Below are 16,805 nucleotides of genomic sequence, written 5' to 3'. Positions count from 1 at the left end.
CAAAGCCCGTCCCTCACACCTGCCAAAGGAAGAGAATGTCACACGTGGGCAGTCTCCCCAGGGCGAGTACTGGAGCCCTTGTGGCCAGGCAGCAGCCGCTGGGGGGCTGGGGAGCGAGGGCTGCATCAGGGTCTCAGGTCTGCGGGGAAAGCCCAGTGCTGAACTTATGGAAAGTGGGAAAAGATCTAAGCCTCCAGCCTTCGGTCACCGGGGAGCCTTCCGGAGCCTGAGCCGTGGGTGCCCGGGCCGCACAGGCAGCCGAGTGACTCCAGGACCCTGAGTCCCCAGGAGGCCCGACAGGACGCAGCTCAGCTTCCTTCCGAGCTCAGGCAGCGTCTGTGTGACTCAGCGCTGCCAGGCCGCCCACACCTCCCCACCCCGAGCTCAGGCTCCAGGTGACCCTGGCAAGGGAAGGCTCCACTTGCGCTGCGTCCCCCGCAGTCCACCCGTGACCGGCACTGACCACTCGCCCACGGCTTCCTCTGAATAAAAGTCAAAACCCGTGCGTCAGGAGTGGACGGCGGCCGGGACGCTGGCGTGAACTGGGCCGCACAGCTGTGCAGGGCTTTGCGGAGGACGCACACTGGCCGTGCTGGCATCCCTGTAACACAGGCGCTGGTTTCTCTGCCGGGTCATCAGAGGTGAGCAGCTGGCCAGGGAGGCTGGGGCTGACCAGCCGACAGCCCCTCCGCTGGCCGCAGGGCCCAGGGCAGAGGGCCTCCTCCCCACAGGGCCAGCCCTGGGTCCCGGCACTCAGCACCTTCACCAGACTCACTCCGCTTCTTCAGTCACTAGACACACAGGTCTGTTTGCTTTACATCTAAATCCATCTCGCGTGGAACCCTGGAGGCCTCAGGCCACCTGCCACGGGACAGTGGGCCCTGCCGGGCTAGGCGGACACCTCTTCCATGTCTGTGCCCCAAGTGGGAGAGGAAATGGTCAGGCACCAGAACAGTGACGTTCTCACAGGTGTGGTGAGTCTATCTGGAAAGAGCCTAGCAGTTGGCCCTGACCTCACGCAGCCAGCGGCGTTTGCTTCGTGGGGCTTTGTGGAGACAGTCTGGGGCCAGACGTTCGTGGGGCCTGTTTATTTGACAGTTTCCAGGATGGGCAGTTGTCCGGGACCCAGAGTGTTGGTAGGAGCCGGGCGGCAGCCTTCCATCCTCTGCTTTGAGGCTGGCTCTGAAGAGACATTTCCTCCCACAAAATACAGCTTAAATAAGTTGAGTTGTGTGGCTTAATCTCAGGCCACAGAATTCTCAGGGTCAGTTTAAGAGCACAGCGCACACTTCTGTGAATGGCAGTGAGGTTTCGGACTGACCGATCCAATCGGGACTGGGGCTTGTAAGGCCAAGGGGCTGCAGACGGACGGGCAGGCGGCCTGGACTTCAGAGCCTCTAGCGCATCCCTTATCCCCAGCCGCTAGAAGAGGAGCAGAGGAGGCGTTCTGTGTCCTCACAGCTGCCACTATGTCCAGCACATAAACGCAACAAACCGTTTTCTACTGAATTCCTTAGTGTACTGGAAGCAGGTTGCGAGTAAGCATTTGGATTACCTGGTCGCGAGGCGTTTCAATCCCTGTGGGCCAGGCACCATCTACGGGTCGTGCCCGTGAACCCTGTCCATCCTCAGAGCCCTGGGAGGCGGGTCCCGTCATCTCCCCACATGCGAAGAGTTCCGGTGAGGCAGCCCCCGAGGGAGGAGCTGGGACTGGGGCTGGGGGCTGGCGTTTCACCGCCAGGCGCAGGGCCACCCCTCGATGTGCAGCTGGATGTGAACAATGTACAAGGCAAGTCTCCAAGCAAGAGGAGAAAAGCAACCAGGGAGGAGAGACAGGACGGCATCCCGTGGGGTCAAGTGGAGGGGACGTGCAGGGGGCTCTCCTGGAGGTGGGGGTGATGAGCGCTCAGGCTGGGGGAAGAACCAGCAGAAAGGAGGGAGGCCTTCCACTGGGGACAGAGGTAGAGCGGCGCCTGCAGGCTCTGGACCCAGGGAGGAGGTGGCCCTTAGGAACGAGGACTCACGTGTCTCCCTAGAGAGAAGGGAAACACAGATAGTCTTAGGAAAGTGAACAGGCTTTGCAGTGAGTACCCCAGAAATCCTCCATGTTCAAAGAGCGTCCCCAGACCTAATGCTTGTATTATGTGGTGTTTTCAGTTAATTACACACCTTAAAATAACTCTGTGGGAAGAGTTCAGTATTTTCAACAGTCCCGGGAGTTCTGGGAAAGCATGATACCCCACTCTGCCACATTTCCAACAGTTTGTGGGAAGGTTCACTGATCGGGGCTCTGGGCGTCTGTTCCCCTCCTGGTACAGATGCTGGTGCCGACTCCGACACTTGGTCAAATTCTCCAGAGTTTTGCTCTTTCCTGAGCTAAGGTCTGGTGTTTACCAGGCACACTAGCCGATTTCCCGAAGTGTCTTGATTCCTTTCTCCGCTGAGTGTTTAAAAGTAAAACATGTTTTTGTGGCCTCCTTCTGCAGTGATGACAGCCCAAATCATAGGCTGCTGTATTTTGGCCTGTCCTTGAAACAAAAAGACTATTTTGGGGAAGGCGGCACGGGCAGCCCGCGCTCTGCTTCCAAACACTCGGGGTAAACAGTCTGGGAGGAACCACGGCACCGGACAGTCCCTGCCTGTAAACACGCGGCCTCTCTTCAGAGGCCAGGGGAGAGCCGGGAGGGCAATGCCCAGAGCCCCGCTTCTCCCTGACTCATTCCTCAGCTGTGGCGCCGCCCCCAGGCCCTCCTTCACTGCAGGGGTCACCCCCACGCTGGGCGGCCGCTCCGACCCGCCACCCTCCCCAGCCGTCGAGACTACCTCCCGAGCCAGTGGGTCCGTCCTCTGGGCTCCCGTCACCTTCTGAGTCCCTTTAACACGATATTTACTGTCTTTGTCCTCTTCCTGTCCCGTCTCCCACCCGGACCATGATGCTCTCGAGAGGCAGGACCCTGCTAAGGCACAAGCCTCGCACAGCGTCTGCCAGCCGCTCAGCGGCTCCACGAGAGCTGCCCCGCAAGTGCGTCCAGTAAATGTGTGTCGAACAAAAGAATTAAGTAATGACTCCATGCCCCCTCCTTGTCTTCTTATGAAACCTTTTTTTTTAATCCAAGAATAAAAGCCATGTGGATTAAAATGTTTCTGAATTTTTCCATTCCTGCCCTCTTGCAAGATCATTGTGCTGGGTTTGGATGACCTACTTTTTCTCCCCAGGCCTGAGACTGAAGGCTATAAAGCCTATTGTAGTGACACAGCCATGAATTAATCTTTCCATTTGCTGAAAATAGAATCCTACTTAAATAAAATGTTTAAGAAATTGCTGGTGACTGGGACAATACCATTAATCTCATTTGCGTTTTTCGATTGAGTGTTTCCAACTGTCTTTATACTAATTACTTATATTTACAGAAGATCCAGAGGGTGCGTTTCACATAGAAAACCACGAAACCACAGAGAGCGTGGTCTCTGCTGCAGCCCGGGGACGACGGCCACGCGTGGGACACTGCAAGGACCAGGCAGGATGCCAAGGCGAGGGACCCAGGCCGGCGTGTAGCCAGCAAGGCCATGCGACGTGGACGCGAGCGCCGCCCTGCGGGTCGGAGCAGAGGGGCCACCGTCGCCCTCGTGAGGACGACCGGGCAACCCCGATCCAGGGCGTGGGCTTCTGGAAGAATGAGCTCTGTGCCGTGCACCCCCCAACGGCCCTGTGCCACCTCCCTCAGTGGCTCCACGAGAGCTGCTCTGCACGCCCACCTCAGGCCTAGGGCTCCTCCAGGTGCCCTTAGAAAGACTACACAAGCATAGTGTGCGTTTCCTAATCCTCAGGGAACTTACAGTCTAGTCTGAAAGACAAGACCAAAACGCAGTGAACAGGAGGGGACAGCGCAGGCTGACACACCATTCAGTGTTCACTTGTACAAGATGAGCCTTAAAAGGTGCGGAAAGGGCGTGACGGCGAGCAGAGTCGCCAGGAGGCTTTCCCGGGGAGGGGAATGCATGCGGACCCCGGGGATGAGGTCGGGGGGACGGGACTGGAGAGGCCTGTGTCGGGGCACCGTCTGGGCAAAGCGCACTGACAGCATGGATGCGGGGTCTGGCAGGGCCTGGGGAAAACCATGCCGCCACAGAGGCCAAGAACATGGGAGCAGCGGGTTTGGAGAAGTTGGGGAGAACTTTTAAGCAAAAGAGGGGAGTAACGGAGCCAGTGGAGACACAGGGAGGCGGTTGCTGCGTGGGGGCCTCCGTTCAGAGACCCCAGAGCTGGGGCGTGCGTGTGACCCCCCTGTGAGCAAAAGAGGAGTGGAGCGCGGGAGGAGGGGCCCCCAGGGCCTGGCGGCGCCCCAGGCAGAAGCAGGAGAGGAGACCCCCAGGGATGGGGCCTCCGTCCAAGGGGAGGCCCACACGTCCCTGACGGATGCCAGGGGCAGGGCGCCACCCTGGCCTCCCCCGAGCTCTGGGCATATCCTGCCGGCCGTTCCGTCTCGGGTCTGGGATCCTGACAACCACAGCTCTGGGCCAGCCCGGCCTGTCCCCGCGGGGCTGCACGTCTGGAGTGACTTTCCATGGGCTCCTCGCCGGGGGGCTTGGGTGGCACTGGGCACCCCTCGTGCCCCTGCTCTGCTGGCCATGCGCCACCTTCCTCCTGCAGACCTGAGGGCATCCTGGCCACGGACGCTGTCCTGCTCCGTTAGCAAGGTTTCTACCGAGGCAGGCACAGTCACGGCTAAAACATTCAAGCAAACACGCCAGCATTCAAGTGGCTAGTGCCGTTCCCCGCTCCGTCCCTTTCTACTTCCTGCAGTTTTATTAAAAAGGAGAACTCCAGAACTGTGGAAAAATCTGCTACGGAGAGGTACTCGTGCTGCTCGGGGGGCCTGGGGCCCAGAGAGACCACCGGCGACACGCGGGGCTCGTAGGAATTGGACAGCGGCCACCAGCCACCCCTTCCCTCCCCCAGCCTGGGGATCTGGTCACTACCTGGGAACCAGTGGGTTGTCCCTACCGGATGAGTGGCTAAGAAATCAGGCAAGTGTGCCCCCAGGGCCAAAAAAATCAGGAACTGAATCTAAGGTGAAAGGGAAGACACAAAACTTTAGAAAGAAACTATTGCTCTGAACAGTTGCAATGTGTGCTTCACACTTCTGTCATAAGTACTCTGGGCAGATTCAGGGCAAGTCTCTATGGGTGTGTGGCTACCCCCAAATCGCCTCCTGCCTCTCACCTGTACCATCTACAAACAAAAATCATAATATCAGTAAACTGTTTAAAGCAACACTAGGGATTACTATTTATAATATTTAATTCCTCACCCAACACAAGAAAACTTTAGCCAAGAAGACTAAATAAGAAAATTGATTACATGCAATTGTTTTAATATTAAAAATATCATAGTGTATGTTTTTTAAAGGACTTAAAAGTACATATATTGTGCCCAAACATTTGGATGAAATTGGTTTTGATTAATTTCTGAGTCAATTTAAAGACCCTTAAAGACCCATATACGAAGAACATTTTAGTCTTTCTTCATTCCAAGCCAAAGTTGGGATAAATTCTTCAGAGATGGGACTTCCCTGGTGGTCCAGTGGGTAAGACTCCAAGCTCCCACTGCAGGGGACCAGGGTTCGATCCCTGGTCAGGGAACTAGATCCTGAATGCATGCCACAACTAAGAGTCCACATGCAGCAACTAAAGATACTGCATGCCACAACTAAGACCGGTGCAGCCAAAGTAAATAAATAATAAAAGAAAAACATTAAAAAAAATATTTCAGACCTGGCCCTTAATAACCGAAGGCAGTTCCAAGACAGGACTTAGGAGAAAACACAAGAAATTGATAAAAAGCAAGTAAAAAAATCAGTAGGATACTGAGTTGAATGTATTCTGCAATTATGTGAAATAAAGCAAACCAAAACCTATATATAGAAAATAGCTGGCAGTAAAAGAAATGTTAGTTTTCTGGGTAGTACATTATGGTTGTCTGTTCTCCTTCTGTTTGAGTGTAATGGTCTAAATTTGGTTTAATGCAGATATACAATTTTTACACTGGAAAAACTGAATTTTGTTTACAAGTAAAATAACTCGATTAAAAAACCAGCTGTAACAGGTGTTTATTTTTCACTACCTCCCCTCCTCCCCTCCTTTGAAAACAAAGTTGATGTGTCTTTCTCTAGTCATTATGGGTCCCAGTGTCATTTTCAGGGAGCGCTTGTTAAAAATAATCCTTCTTATTTCAAGCGGGTCTCTGAATAATCGCGTTGACTTCTGTTGAGAAATTGTGGCCGCTCTGAGGACACAGGGACCCTAGACGGCACCCGAGGCAGAGCTGCTCTCGGCCCCTCGTCCTGGACGGCCTGACCCCTGACCCCGCCGCCCGGGCCCCTCCTCCCCACCCCGCCCCTCCCCCACGGCCCACTCCTCAGACCACATCACTGCCCACTCCACCTGGAAAGCTCGTTTCATCGGCTCCTGTATTTCAGCCCTTGAGCTCTCATCTCGACGCGATCCTCCCTCGAAAACAAACACAGCAGACAAAAGCTACAGACTCCCGTCATGCTCCGGTCCTCTCCCCAAATCCTCCCCGTGGCCAGACTCAGGCGCTTCCTCTTCGCGGTGCTGAGCTCTGGGGAGGATGTGGCACAAACCAAGCTTCCCGATCTGCTGTTCGCATCGTGCGCTGAGTCCAGGCCGCGGCGAAGTGCAGCTTCACCCCGTTGGCGAAACTGCGCTTGCTCCGGTGTGTTTCTCCAGTGGGCAGGTGCCTGCGAGCCCTCGGGGTCTGGTCCCTGCTCCTACAGGGCAAACCCTGAACAAAGGACGGCCGTGAGTGCCGCTGAAAGGCCCCGAGACACCTGTTCCAAGGCACACGCCTCCTAAAAGTATTGATATCAAGCACTTTCTTTTCTTTTAATCTGAGAGGGGAAACTGTATCACGTTCCCTGATCTCTTGTGAGATGGGGCAATTTTTAGACATTTACTGGTTCTTCGATTTCTGGTTTTGTAAATTGTTTTCACGATCCGGCCATTTTCTTCTTAGCTGTGCGTGCTTTCTCTTTATGGTGCAGGAAGTCTTCCTTCTCCTAACACAGGTGTTCTATGGCTCCTCAACTCTAACCCTTTATCTCTTGTACACCTTGCTGAGCTCATTCAGGCTTATGCTGTCCATACAGCCAAGTTCACTAGGTTTTCCTTTATTCTGTTCGATTTTTCTGTGCCGTTTAAGAAGGTGTTCCCTACCCCTAAGATTACGAAAATACTCTCCTTTTTTCTATTGCTTTTGAATTCTTGTTTTCTCTGCTTAGGTCTTTCCCCTCCGTGGAATTTAATTTTGTAAATGGTATGGTTGGAGGTTTGGGGCTACAAACTCCTCTGAGCCATCTGAAAAAGCCCCATCCTCTGGGGTGGCACCTGGGGGGCTGCACCTCCTTGCAGCCACCCTGCCTCAAGAACACCATTTATGCCATCTTCCGCGTCCCCAGCCGCCTGCCGTCCTGTCCACCCGCTGGCTAGACCCCCGCGGCCGTCCACCTGAGCTTCCACACCCCGGTAGCCCCTCAGGAACGCAGGCCGGGGTCTGCATTTCCTCACCCTGCTCACCCAGGTCACACACGCACTGTGACCCCTTCCTCGGGAGGCTGAGCACAAGGGCCCCCAGGCCTTCCCAGGGGAAGGGGCTCTTGGAGGTGACGAGGACGTTCCAGGCGGTGGGGCTTCCACATTCTCCCCAATGGGGCAGCGAGTTCTGACCCGTCCGCCCCTCAGAGGAAGTCACCAGAGCGAAGAGGAAGCCAGTGCCAGAGGCAGCCCGAGGGCCCCTTCTGCCCCCAGAGGAAGCGCCCAGAGGGTCTCCCTGGGCACCAAGTCTTCTCCTGGCCCCCAGCCCCAGGGGGCGCAGACACAGTCAGGTCACAAGAGTGGCGGGAGGGCGGCGTCCCTCGTGCTGGGGGAGCAGCCCCTTGGACCATCCTGGAGCCCACGTCCTGAAAGGCACCGAGTGGCGCTCGGGGCAAACTGTCCTTAGTGCTTTCTGTAGGTCACCTGCCCGCCATGGCCCCTGCCTGGTGGCACCTGCCTTGTCTCCCCAGGGGTCTCCCCTGATGGGTGTCCCTGGGCTCCGGCCCTCGACCACCACCCCGTGCCCACGGCTGCACTGCAGGCTCCCACGACGTCACGCTGAGTTGGGGCCACTGCAGACTGACACCGGCACTGTTTTCCAGTGGGGTTTCTTTGTTTTTTTCTGTCTCCCAGTGGGTTGTCTTTTTTTCTTTAATTGGGGTATAGCTGTTTTACAATGTCGTGTTAATTTCTACTGTACAGCGACGTGAAGTGGAGTCCCCTGTGCTGTACAGCGGGTTCTCACTAGGTCTCTATTTTATACATATTAGTATATATATGTCAGTCCCAGTCTCCCAGTTCATCCCACCACCCCCCAGTTGTGCTTCATTTTGATTTTGCTGTCTTTTTCAGACCAACTTGTCTGTGAACTAGGAGTTAGTATCACACCCATCACTGACCCTCCTTGTCTGCAGAACGGACAGTGGCTCCCTGCCCCTGCCAGGGCCGGGGGGCAACAAGGGGCTGCTCCAGCCACCCCGGGGCGTCCTCTGCTGAGAGTGTGAGGTGACCCCGCCCTGCTCCCGGCTCCCACCTAGGCGCCGACCTGCTGGCCGGCCCTCACAGGCTCTGTAGGGACAGGCTGACACCCTGCATTCCCTCCCCCTCCTGAGGCTGCGCCCGGCAGACCCCCTCCCTCGCTGCTTCTTCCCCGTGGCCCCTCTGGGCCTGTTGCACGAGTCATGGTCTGAGCCCCTCTGTCCTCGTGCCTTGTCCATAGGCAGCTCGAGCCACTTTTGGAGCAGGACACCTGCCTTGTGGCCTGGCCGGAGGGGTGGCCAGACTCCTGAGACTCCCGCTGGGGTTCCCGTATGACAGCTCTGCTCAACGCAGACCGGACCCAGTGCAGAATCACAGCCCCACTGAGCGCGACCGCAGAGGCCCTGGCTGCTTCCAGGAACTTACCTTCTGCTGGAGGCCCTGTTCCGGCCATAGCGGGCCAGCCCCACCCCCGGCCAGTTCCCCACTCGCCCCTCCCAATGGGCCTCGTGGTCCCCAACCCTGGGGCCAGAGTGGCTGCTTGCAAGCTCGCCCGTGTCCCACTGCACCCCACCTAAGGCCCCTGCTCACAGGAGCCTCCACAAGCCAGACCCTCGCCCTGGATCGCCCCTTCCTGCTAAAACCTCAAGGGCACCCTTCCAATTAGCGCTTGGCACCAAACGGCCAGGCCCCACCTCAGACGCCGCAGTGGCCCAAGCGCTGGAGGCAAGACCGCTTGGTGCTGGCGGCCCCACTACCCACGAGAATGAGCCCTGGAGAGGCCCCTCCACGCCCAGCTCTTCCGCAGTTTGGGGACTCAACAGAGCTGGGGAGGGGAATCAGCCCCGGGGCCTGGCAGACAACCAACCGAGGACGCTTCACTCAGACAGGAAAAGCTCCCTGTGAGTCTGTCAGAATCTGGGGCTTAGCAGATGGCAGCTAAAACGAAAGCCTAAATCCTCCCGGAGAGCACGGGTGGGGGACTTGGTTCGCACCAGAGCTCACGAGCGCTCACAGCTGCCTGCAGATGGACCACGTCCTTCGTCCTCTACTGAAAATAACTGTGTAAATCCAAGAATGACAGAAATATGACGGGTGTTTAAGGAACTGGGGTTCTTTGGGGTTTATTCAGCATGGCTCATACACCTGCATTAGTTTTCCACGTCTGCATAACAAGCTACCACCCACTCAGTGGCATTTCTGCGGGCTGGCAGTCTGGGCAGGGCTCAGCTGGGCCCTTGCTCCCAAGGCTGCTGCGGTGGCTGTCGGCAGCAGGGGTCTCGTCAGGAGGCTCAGGTACAGAAGGACCCCTTCCGGGTGCCTCAGGTTGCAGCTGTAGCACGAGGAGCCTGGATCCTCGCTGGCTGGAGCTGGCGGCCCCTGGAGGTCACCTTGCCGCCCCCGACCGTGGTCCTGAGGGCGGGAGGAGTCCGGGGCCGGCCCACGCTCTCACTGAGGGGATCACACCAGGAGCTGGGCTCGGGGGAGACCAGCCGGGTCTCCACAAGGAAAGCAGATCTGAAGTGGACAGGGCAGAGGGCTGGCCCTGGAGGCCCGGTCTCATGCCTACAGGATCCTGGCCCAGTGCGGTTTCCACACCAGAAGGCCTGGGGTGCGACTGAGTCTGCCATCCGGTTTAATAATGGACAGAATGTCTACAGCTGCCCAAAGATTTGCTCGAAATCTTTAATTCTTCCTTCTGAACAGAAATCGCAGTGGAAACTCCAGTCTTCCAGCGTTTCTTCAGCGTTCTCAGAAACTGCAAAAAGAGAGCTTTCTCCTGATCTCTTACTTCTGGGTCCAGCCTGAACTTGTCCGTTTTTGTTCTTACCCTAGGACCACCGTCCCCTCCGGCCACTCCCGGCGAGCTCCCAGCAGGCCACGCGGAGGCTCCGCCCTGTGCCGGCCCCACGCCGGCCCCCGCGCCCCCCACCTCTCCAAACGCCAGGCCGTCCCAGCCGCACCTTCCTAACCGTCCTGTAATCGCAGCCACTTGTAGGCTCCCCTTCTCGGCACTTCCTGCCCATCACAATTTCTCCGTGGACGTTCTTCGGGTTCAAACATGAATTCTGCTCCCTGGCCGCCTGGCATTCTCATCACGACTGTCCCGCCTTTAGAGGGTGTTTTCCTCCAGCTCTCGCGCCTACGCTGATTGTGCTGAACAGGAAATAGACTTTCTTACTCTTCCATTATCGGCTTTGCCATCACACTGGGCTTTTTCCTGTTCTGAACAAAGTTGACTACATCCCACTGCCCTGCCGTTACAAAGTTAATTGCAACCTTTAACATCAAACAATCTGAAAAAACACATCTTCTTCATTTTCTACTCCACACATCCGTCCTTCCTTGTAAAAACATTACGACGGTTTTGTTCCCTCCTTTCCCTTCTTGGCACTGGTGAGCTGGGAAGCGTGCGTTCTCGCCGCTGCGGCCTGGCGTGCTCCTGACCGCGTCCGCTGCAGCCCTGTCGCTGTGCCGGTGCGATGACTCGGGACGCTCCTTTCTGGCTGACCAGAGCCACTTCTCAAAACACCGACCATCGGATAAAAGCCCTGCCTGTGGGCCGGGCGGTGACCACCCGCCACAGGGGTTCTGCCACAGGGGTTCCCCAGGGAGCCGACATCGCAGGGGAGACAGGAGCACGAGACACGCGTGGGGCACGGCGCCTGTGAAACCAGAGGTGGGGCTGGGGTGGGACCGGGCACCGAGCCTTCAAGCCTTCCCACCCGGGCTCCTCCCCGCCTGCCCGCGGCGCCGATGCCGGGCTCTGCCCTCAAGGCTGCGGCGGAGCCCCCGGCTCCCCAAAAACAGGATCTCGTGCCCTCCCAGAGCCCAAGCTTGCCAAGCGCACGCAGAGAAGTCGGCGTCCTGGAACCGGGGGTGTCTGCCTGGGGGATGAGGACCCGAGCCTGGGGACCCCCACCCCCTAACCCCGGCCCAGACCTGGGTGGTGGGCCCTCAGTTCTTCCAGAAAGCAGGCCATGAGCAGGCAGGGAGAAGGCCGTCATTTCCCACAGAAGTCAGGAAAGTGCGAGGCCCCCTGGGCAGGGCCCCTGCCTCAGGAAGGGCGGTGCTCACACAGTCTCCCTCCCAGCCCAGCGCTCTGCATCCTGGGGGCCCACGGGCTCCGAGTCTCAGAACGAGGCCAGGCCTTGCCTCCTGCACGCTGCCCACCCCGGGGGCCGGGGGCACCGAGTGCAGCCCAGCCTCCTCCTGGGTTCTGGAGCAAGGCCCTCCCCCTGCCTATACCTCCCCATCAGCCTGGCCACCCCCGCCCACCCCGCACCGCCCGAGGTCCGCCATGGAGCGAGCCCTCCCCATCTCAGCCTCGGGAATGTGGCCTCGACGGGACACCAGGCCCCTGCCATGTCCTGCTCAGTGATCACACATTCATCACCGCACATCACAAAACCCGGGGAACCTGCACCCCGGGCCGAGCAAGAAAGTTGTGCTCCTGACACAATGCCCGACGTGCGTCCTCTGGGCCGGAACCTCTCCCCTTGTGCTTCTGCAATTCCTCTTCTTACTCAGAGGGAGAGGCCACTGTTCAGCTAGCTCTTCTAGCACTTTCCAGCATCCTCCAGCCTGTCCTGGGTGGGCTGTGCTCTGGACAGCAGGGCCGTCCTGCGGGGGGAGGGGAGCGTCTGAGGTGAGGTGTGAGCCTGGACAGGGCTCAACTTTAACCCAGCACCTGACCTCTTTAATCGTTAATGAAAAATCAACTACATTCAGACTAACCGGTATTTACCCAGTGCCCCTAATACAATATTTGTGCATTTTACTTAACACCACAGTCCCCTCTGGGGACTATTTTACAAGGAGACAGGCTCAGACGGCTGAACGGCCTCTGCGCAGAATCACATGGGGGGGAGGCCAGAGCCAAGGTTTGCCCTGGACCTTGCCCTTCCCGACTCCAGGTTGGATGCCCTGCACACGCCTCACTCCTAACTGTCGCAGACGGGGATTCATCCTGCCTTAGACACAGAGGCTAAAGAAGCCTAACCCACCTGGCCAGGTAAACCCCCCTCACCAGGTAACACAGCAGGCCGGTCCCCACCTCAGTGCTGTGTACAACTCCCTGCCTGAAAACGGTGGGACCACTCACTCCCACCAGACTGTCCTTCCCAAGAGCTGTCAGGACTGGAAGCCTCACAGCCCGCCTGCCCGCTACCGCTGAATGGGCTCCACGCTCTGTCCGCCTGCCCGATGCCCCTTGGCCACTCCCCAGAGGCTGGCTGCCCCTGCCCTGGCACCCCAGCCCGTGTCCAGCGTTCAGCCTGCCGTCTGCACTTCCAGGAGGGACCCAGCAGCTCAAACGCCAGCTGTCGGTCCTCTCGCAGTCCTGGAACACAGCCTGATCGAGGGGCGGGAAGGGCCGCGCTCCCTCTGAGGCGCCCGGGGTGGTGGTGGGGTGTCCGTCCCGCTCCTCCAGCTGCTGGGCGCTCCAGGTGCCCCTGAGCTTGTGGCCACACCACCCTCATACTTCTCTGTGTTCTGCTGCTCAAGGAGACCTCTGTCCAGGTGCAAGCACTCTGGTGGAGGGTCCCAGGTCTCAGGCCTCAGACTGTCTCCAAACTATTGAGCACCTGCTTTAGTCCAGGTTAGGGGCTAAGCTCCTTGAATGCCTGTGAGACTCCTGACATTTTACAGAAATCAGCCTTGAATAGGTTTGGTGGCTTTCCAGAAGGTCCCATGAAGAAGACCACTCACACTGCTAAGCCCAGGAGCCCGGATCACTTGGCCTTCGACGTTTCACGGGTGGTAAGTGCATCTCACTTACCAGTATTTAACCAGCTCTGACGGAGCAACAAAAAGCACACATCACTCGCGATTCTGCATGGGCAGCAGCAAAACAAGTTTTTCTTCTGACTTTATACCAGGTCATGCTGGGGCTTCTCTTTCCGACCTGCTGGGAGCCACGATCCTGAATCCCACTGCTGGCTATGGGCTGAGCGGGGCCCCCGAGCAAGGTTGGGCTGGGCCAGGCTGAGGAGGCAGTGCCGCTGGGTGCGTTTGGCCTGTGCTACTGAGCACAGACAGTGCAAGGCCCCAGCCAGCCGGCTGCAGGGTTACCCCAGGAGAGGAGGACGGGCCTTGCCCTTCCGGCCCCTCTGACTGCGAGTGCGCGGGCAGTACTGGCCCGAAGCATGGCCTCACGGTCTCTGCAGCCTTTGTAGGTGTCACCTGATCCCAGCTTTGGCCAAGGGCTCAGGATTTACCCCGAGCGCTTAGAGGGTCAGGGAAATGCATGATTTGCTCTGGGGATCCTAACTAATCCTAAACAATAACGTGTGAACTGGCAGCTTGGAGAGCCCGTCCCCTGCTTTCCTCTGCAATCAGCCTTCCGCTTCCCCTTGGCTCAGGTCAGATTAGCTGTGGGAAGCTGGTCTCTGGAAGGAGCTCATCCTCTTTCCTCCTCCCGCCCAGGCACTGCTCCCCCCGACCCCTCCAGAAGCAGCCTCCCCGGCGACTCACATCTGCCCCTTGCTGCTGCAGCCAGGTCTGCACAAATCCTACAGAATTCCCTACAGAGGTGACAGCCCCCGAGGGCACTCCTGTAGCTTGTCACTAGATGAACAGAACACCACTGAGGAGAGGGAAGGTGGGGACGCTATTTGGGGCTAAATCCAGCAAATAACTTCAGTTTAGGGGCCTGGTGTTCCCCAGGCTCCAGGGGAGCTCCTGGGGTTGAAGGGCTCGGGGGGCTCTGCTGGTACACAAAGAGATAAGGCCAAGCACCTTGGGGACACACTGCATGCTGGTCACCCCAGGCACCTCATGTCATTTAATCATCAGTCAACTCACCACCAGTGGAGATCACAAATGCAGGTGTTAGCCGCCTCGTTTCTGCATGAGGCCCCGAAAGCCGGAGGACGTCCCTCGGGGTTAGTGCGAGGCCGGGGGCCAGGCTTAGGCTGCCGACCCCGTCTGCCTCGCTCCGGGTCCTGCCTGTTCTGGGAAAGGGCCGTCTCGTCCTGCTCTAAAACCTCAGGCGCGGGCAGCCCTGACGCAGCCCAGGATGACGAAGCCACAGTGAGAACTCTCTTAGGTCCTTCCCTCCCGCGCCCCCCGAGATCCATCCAGCCCCCCAGAAGACCCTTTGCCGGAGTGGGCAGCCAGCCCGCCTGTAACTAGCCCCACTGGACTCTGCGGCAAACCCTGAGGCAGGGCGGGCGTCACTTTCCGGAGGCCTGAAGGGCGCGGACAGGAGCGGGGGGGCTGCGGGACCCATGGCAGGGGAGGGGCTGAGACGGGCAGGGCCAGCTGGCTGCCGGGACAGCAAGGGCGCCGGCTCCCCAGTAGAGAGTGGTTGGTACCGGGACAGCGGCGCCGCCCTCAGAGGTGTGTAGCCCAGCGGCTCAGCGTGTGGGTCTGAGTCGGGGGTCGGGCCTCAGGACCGGCCCTTGCTCTCCCAGCGCTGACCTGTGCCCAGGCTGCCCACTCAAGGCAGGGGCTCTCCTCCACCTCGAGATGCGTGACTGAGGACCTTCTCTGGACCTGAGGGGAGGGCTTGGGTGCTACTGTGGCCAGGGGAGAGGCCTTGCAAAGGCCCCTGACCGTCCTGAGAACCAGGCTCCTCACCTGCTAATCAGCCGCGTGGTCTCACGAGCCCGCCCCCTCTGCTCAGGGCCCGCGGCGTGGGTGCCCTGACCCCCCTCCCTCGGTGTTCCCGGCCTCAGCCCTGTCACTGCACCTGCTCACCGTTCCTTTCCAAAGAGACCCCGGGGAAAAGGCTTCCTTGTTCAAGCAAGAGAGCACGGTGGATGGAACGAAGGGCACAGCCCTGCAAAGAGTGGCCTGGGGACCCCGGGGGCGGCCCGGGGCTCTGCCTGACCCGGGAGGTCTGGGAGCAGCTCCAGGACCGCTGTCCCCTTCCCCAAGGTTGGATCAGCTTCCAACACCCTGCTCTCCCCCTTTCGCTGTCGGGAAGCACCTCTGAGAGTTGCTTTGAGGGGATGTATGCGGGGCAACCTCACCCCTCCTTCCTCCCGCTTCCCCGGACTCTCTGTGGCTGCGGGGACCCCGCTCACCACCCGTCTGGACCCCTGCACTTTGGGACTTTCCCTCTCTGCTGCCGTCCATCTGTGCTGGACTACCGCCCTGCCTGTCCCGCGTTTTCGTCAACTACCATACAGGTTCTTCCCTAGCAGATGTGGAGGAAGTGCGGCCGTGCTTGGCTGTCTGTGAGCTGAATCGGCCTTGGGGGGTGGTCCGGTCACTGTCATGGCTGACGTCGCAGATGCAGGGACCTGGGGGCCGGGCCCGCAGCCAAGTCCGTGCCACGTGCAGCTACGCGGCTTCAAGCGTGTCGTGGTGATGTGCTGTGGGAGCCCTCTCCCAGAGCGCCCATCTCCCTCCAGAGTCCTGGTCTTCGCCGCACCGACCACCGGTGGGCACCCTGCCGGGGGGACAGGCAGGACCAGTGCAGCTGGGGGTCCGGGGAGGCGGCTTGGGGGAGGGCAACGGTGGGGCTGCGTGAGGCCTGGGCACCCCGTCTGCCTGGAGACGCTGCGGGCCCGGCTGGAGCGGTGGACATCCCGCCTGAAAACACCAGGAACGCGAACCTTTCAGTACCATTACCAGCCGCGCCCCCGCACCCCTCCTGCGGGCCCTCCCAGAAACAGGATGGCGGTGATGGGACCACGCAGTTTAGAGCCCGAGGAGGTTCGGCAGCCTCAGCAGGCTGAGCACCTGAAGGCACGACCCCGTAACCCCAGGGACCGTCCCTGGCGCTTCGATGGCCTGGGAGGGGCCCACACCACTGCCCTCAACCTAGTAGCTCCTAAGATAACTGAATGATACTCAGACAATATTATGTTTTAATATAATGTTAAAGAATATTAATAATTAGTAATAATAAAATAGTTGGGTTTAAAGACATTTGATAGAAAACAAGAAGCACTGGAATGAAACAGGAAAGGATGATCTTAAGTGAGCGGCAGGTTGATGAAGGGCGGGTCAGGGAGCAGGGGCCCCAGGCCCTGTCGGCACTGTCCACATTCCTCAACTGCTCAAAGCATCCACCCTCTTCCCTCTCCCCAAAAGCTCAGCCCTGCAAGATGCAGCGCTGAGCTTAAGACAGGCCTGGCCCAGCTTGGTCAGTCACTGCCTGATGGGGGTGTGGGGGGGGGCAGTTCTGGGGTGACCCCGGGGGAAGGGTCCCAGGGAGAGGGGGCTCCCACTGTCTGGGTCACTGTCCTGATTGTGATGAG

General features: G+C 58.6%; 2 long non-coding RNA genes across 2 annotated transcripts; both read right to left on the bottom strand.

Annotated features, from left to right (window-relative positions):
• Positions 1–9,690: 9,690 nt before the first annotated feature.
• On the bottom strand, positions 9,691–11,775 carry LOC132530578 (uncharacterized). The gene is made up of 2 exons (XR_009543824.1): positions 10,557–11,775; positions 9,691–10,351 (listed from the first exon to the last, which is right to left on the bottom strand). It is a non-coding gene; the product is annotated as an uncharacterized LOC132530578 (long non-coding RNA).
• Positions 11,776–12,120: 345 nt separating this feature from the next.
• Positions 12,121–16,126, bottom strand: LOC132530759 (uncharacterized). Its single transcript, XR_009543884.1, has 4 exons — positions 15,727–16,126; positions 14,398–14,596; positions 13,303–13,388; positions 12,121–12,216 (listed from the first exon to the last, which is right to left on the bottom strand). It is a non-coding gene; the product is annotated as an uncharacterized LOC132530759 (long non-coding RNA).
• Positions 16,127–16,805: the final 679 nt, after the last annotated feature.

The sequence above is a fragment of the Lagenorhynchus albirostris genome, chromosome 12 (assembly GCF_949774975.1).
Source record: "Lagenorhynchus albirostris chromosome 12, mLagAlb1.1, whole genome shotgun sequence".
Classification (NCBI taxonomy): domain Eukaryota; kingdom Metazoa; phylum Chordata; class Mammalia; order Artiodactyla; family Delphinidae; genus Lagenorhynchus; species Lagenorhynchus albirostris.
This window is presented reverse-complemented; position numbering and strand designations above follow the sequence as displayed.